The sequence below is a fragment of the Pogona vitticeps genome, chromosome 2, assembly GCF_051106095.1.
Source record: "Pogona vitticeps strain Pit_001003342236 chromosome 2, PviZW2.1, whole genome shotgun sequence".
Lineage (NCBI taxonomy): Eukaryota > Metazoa > Chordata > Lepidosauria > Squamata > Agamidae > Pogona > Pogona vitticeps.
Window position 1 is genome coordinate 15,624,180 of NC_135784.1, and position 5,210 is coordinate 15,629,389.

A 5,210-nucleotide genomic window follows, 5' to 3' on the forward strand; every position below is an offset into this window, starting at 1 on the left:
GCTCGTTAAGCGAGGCACCACTGTACAATAAAGGTGGTTAACCCACAGGGCCGCTAGTGGGCTGAGCTCCCGTAGTTTGTTCCATGTTCTGCCTACCTACTGAGGCTGTAGAATAGCTAGGAAGCTGGAATGAACAGCCTGCCAGCTTTGGGTGGGCCTGAGACAGGCCCTCTTTGGCACAGGGGATGCCCGGACAGGCCTGCGGGGGGGGCTTGAAACAGGCCTGGTTGGCGCTTGGATGCCCAGGCAGGCTTGAAAGCAGACTCTTGCTGTTTTTGGGAACATCACATTTTCCTGCATAGTTAAGCTTGCTCCCAGGAAGCAACTGAGGGTGCACAACAACAGCAACAACAGATGAATAGGTGGTGTTACTAATGTAACAGTGGTTAATCCACAGGGCCACTGGGCTTCCTCGAGCGGAAGATCAGATCCATGCAATGGGGTGAGCTGAGCTCCCGCAGTTTGTTCCAGGTTCTGCCTACCTGAGGCAGTAGGAAGCTAGAACGAACAGCCAGGAATTAGGAATGAAGCCTGAGTGGATTTTGGAGCACTAATGTAAGCCCTTTGAATAAGGAGGCAGGTAGGCAGGAAAGAAAGAGCTTGGCCTGATGAGGCAACTTCACCCAGCAGTCAAGATTTGGAAGGCCCTTGGGCCGATTCTTGGCACAGAATCAGCAGCAGGGAAGCCCAAGGCAGCTGTAGAGGATTGCAGGATTTGGGGACAGCATGGCCCAAGGAGGCTGGAATTGATGCCTGGTGATGTGGGGGGGATGCCCACACAGGTTGCACATAGCAGCAACATAGCAGCAACATAGACACTGGCACTGCAGGTTAAACCGCTGAGCCACTGGGCTTGTCCATCAGAAGATGAGCACTGCAGTTTGAATCCGTGTGATGGGGTGAGCTACAGTATGTCCCGTTGCTTTTCACCCAACTTCTGCCAGCCTTCTGGGGCTGTAAAGAAGGCTAGGAGGCTGGAATGAACAGGCATGAATAATTGGAACAAAGCCCAAGGAAGCTGGAATCATGAAATACATATAAATATGCGTTTCTGAGATTTTTCAGAATAAATGAATCAGCGGATACTGATCTTGGAGATAGGGAGGGACATGTCACACACAGCACATCTCAGGAGGAGGGAGCACATTGGTCAGGTTTGGGTGGGGCTGAGCCTGGCCCTCTTGGCACGGGGATGCCCGAGAAGGGTAGGACACTGAAGTCAGCAGGCAGCATTTGAGAATCAAGCCTGAAGAAGTTGGAATGAGCACGCAGGCCTTTTGGAAGTGGAAGGAGCTGCAGGACTCGGAATGTCATGTAGCCAGCAACGTGGACTTTTGGAGTGGACCCATCGGGCAGTGAGGACGTTGGCAGCAAGGTAGACAGTGGCATTGCAGGTTAAACTGCAGTGCTGCTGAGCCACTGGGCTTGTTATAGGTGCTGTTGCCCATCTTGGTACAGGGGATGCCCAGACAGCCTTGGGGGGGAGGCAGAGCCCGGCTCTCGGGGAATCAGTAGCACCAACAGGAGAAAAGGGTCCAAGATGCTACTAATGGTGGTTAATCCGTGGGGCTGTCAAAAACATGCTCTGAAGCCGGGCAATAGGGCGATGCCTGGGCAAGCTCTTGGTGTGTCTGAGACAGGGCTAGGAAACTTATCGGTCGCTCACCACCAATATCTAACTAGACTTGCTGACAACCTTCAAACACTCGACCTACACCATGGTGTCCCGCCTGGTGGAGCAGAAGGCTGTTTTGGAGGACATCATGTCCTCCGTGCCCATTCTGCCTGGGGGGGAAGAGAGGTGGACATCAATGCCACGGATTGGCTGGCCCTTTCCCAGGTGGAGGTGCTCAAGCCCTTCCTGGAAACCACAGACATCTTGTGTGGTTATATGGCAAGCCTGGGGCAGGTCATCCCCCTGATTCATGCCCTCAGTCGGTCCCTGGAGACTGCTGTGGCACCAGGATCCTTCCTCCTTCCATGGACCAGGGCTTTGGTCAAGAGGTTGCAGGCAGGTGTGCAGAAGCAACTCCATCCTGTCCACAGCAACAGAGCATACAGCATGGCCTGCCTGCATGATCCTCGAATCAAGGGGGGCTTGGCAGCACGCACCTCAGACCTCGAGGAGTGGAGAACAGAGCTCCCCACTGAGGTCCGCAGGGCGTTGGGGACACAATACTTGCATGGGGCGACAGGAACGTCAGGCCATGAGGGGCAGGATGGTTCACCCAAACCACAGGGAAGGACTTCACCTGGTGAAGGCTCCATTCACCAACATTACTGGAAGTCTGTGGTGACCTTGGCACTTGCCTCAGAGGAAAGACAGCCAGCTGAGGAGGATTTGCCAGAGATAATGGTGCGGGAATATCTGGCTGAGCCCCCTCAGCCCCACCAGTCAGATCCCCTCCATTACTGGGCTAGGAAACAAGTCATATTGCCAATGTGGCCATGGACCTCCTTTCTATCCCCCACACCAGCGTCCAGAGCGAGCACGTGTTTTCCCATCTTGGAGACATACTCTGACCACATTGCTTGCGTTTGGATCCCATTACTGTGTATGCCAATAAAGGTTTATTATTATTATTATTATTATTATTATTATTACTGTGGACTGTCGTTCATCAAGGTGAACCTTCCCTTGTTGGGCTTCCCCTCACTGAACCCAAAGAGGTAGGGTTCCAATGACAGTCTCTCCCATAACACACCGCCTGCTTGCACCCTCCAGTCCTCCTTAAAAAAAAAAAGACTTGCCTACTTGCCTGCCAGCCTGTAAATCTGCCCCTCAGTCAGAACTCCAGCTGCCGATTCCAGTTGCCTCCTCAGGCCAAGTTCCAAGCAAGTCATGCCTGCCTGCTGGATCAAGTCAGACCAGCAGGCTGAGGACTGTTGAACTCCTGCCTGCCTGCCTGCCGGGTGACGTAGTCCCACTGGGCTGTTTGTTCCATTTTCTACCTCCCTGACTGGGAGGAGAGAACTCCTGCCTGGCACAGGTTAAAATCACATCAGTTTGGTAATCTGTAGCCAGGCGATATGGTGATGGGGTGACATACAGACAGCCTTTGGTTGGGGAAGACCCATGCCGGCCCTCTTGGCATCCAAGCCTAAACCCTCTCTTGGCATACACAAAGCCTGTCCCCATCCCCAAACGTGGCAAGAGAGCCAGCCAGGCCTCTTGGCAGTTGGCACACCCAAAGCCGGTCCTGGCATCCCGAACGTGCCAAGAGGGCCAGCCTGTCTCAGCCCCCCAAAACCTCCGAGGGCTATCTTTATCATATCCGGGCAGACTCAGAAGCCAAGTTGTAATCCATCCTGCATTGATCAGGGGTTTGGACTTGACGGCATTCCAACTTTACTTCATCTTATTCACCTTAAAAGGCATATTAGGGTCGCTATTGGAGATGGGTAATCTAAAAACGAACCAGGAAGTTTGTTGAAAATCGTTGGTTCGGGTTCATCCAAACTGAAGAACCCAAACAGATCCAAACCACAAAACATTTAAAGCCATTTCCTGAACTTCCTGGCTCATTCCCTCTGCCCCCAGAGCCTGCCACCTTCTCCTTCCCCCAATGCCTCCCTACCTTGTCTTGTCACCTCTGCCTCCACGTTTGCCACCACCATCATCTTGAGAAACTATAACCCAGCTGCCCTTCTGGGAGAGGGGACCTACCATCTTTGCACATCTGGCCACTTCTCAGTTCATGGTTCATTATCATCATCATCATCATTGGTGTTATTAAGTTTAGATGGTTCATGGGTAGCCACAAACCACATAAAGAATACTGATGTTATCTTTTAGGTAAACCTTTTTTAAAAGATCTCTCTTGTGTTTTGATTTCCGACTGTTTTAAGTCAACAGTTTGAGCGTCCCACTCTTGTGTCAACAAACGGTTGTCACTTTTGTTATCGGTGCCCTCACTCGATCAGAGGGATTTGTATAAATATGCCGCTCCTGTTCTTTGCACTCCCGTGGCTGAAGCCATGGAATTTGATCCACGAAAGCTCACACCGAAATAAAATCACTTAAGTTTTTAATTGGTGCCTCCCTCTCTTCGACAGCCTGCTGAGACAAGAGTGACCTGGTTCATTTTGTTTGAAAACTACTACAAAAGTGGCTTCTAAGGTGCTGGAGGAGAGATTTGTGGATACCCTGGACTGCCGGAAAGGCAAACAACGGGGGGGGGGGGGCTAGATCAAATCAAGCCTGTAAAAAAAAAAATACTGAAACTGAGACTGTCCTACTTTTGGGCACATCCTGAGAAGGCAGGATTCCTTGGAAAAGACCATTATGCTGGGAAAGGTGGAAGGTAGCAGGGAAAGAGGAGGACCAAAAACGAGATGGGCTGACTCCTGAAAGGAAGCCACAGGTTTGAGTTTACAGGAGCTGAGCAGGGTTGTTAAGGACAATGCTTTTTGCAAGGCTCTCATTCATGGGGTGGCTGTACGTTGCCTTGATGGCATACAACGATGAACGTGCTATAGAGAAAAAAAAAAGACACCCTCTTTCCCTGAAGTACATGTCATTGCAATACAAACGGCTTTAAAATGGGGATGGGATCTCTCCCTCCCTTCTTACTTTTTGGGTCTAGGGACGGCACTCTGGTTTGGGGATCATGGGCTTTGTAGTCACAACATAACCTTTTCAAGCTCTGTCATTTTATTTGGCTTTGCCTTTACATCCGAGGCTTGACGTTTCGTGTTTCTGCTTCGGGTTACAATTCCCACGATTCTCCAGCCATGTGGAATTCTGGTAGCTCTAGTTTGGGGCGAGGGGGGAGGAAAAGCCTAAATATACACAGTGATAATTTAAAACATATCTGTTTCTCAGAGGCGCTTAAGGAAGTATAGGTAGCCGTTTTCCCCACTTTCATCCCCACAGCCACTCCTGAGGTAGATCAGACAGAGAAACAGAGCCCACCACGGTTACCCCTCGAATGTCATAGTTCTTGAGAGGATTTGGCATCAGATATTTAGAATAATTCTGTCTGTCTGTGTTGAAAGCATACTGCAATGCTTAAGGGTTTTTTTTTTGGGTTAGAAGTGAGAGGGGAGAAGTCTCCTTGAAAAATATCACCCAAGAATAAATCTGTACCACTTTAAAGCACCACAGACCTTAAAAAAATTTTTTTTGCTCATATGATTATGTCTGTTTCTTTCCTAGTTAAAAAATAACACACAGAATTGGTCAAAAATCTCCTTAATAGGTCACAGGA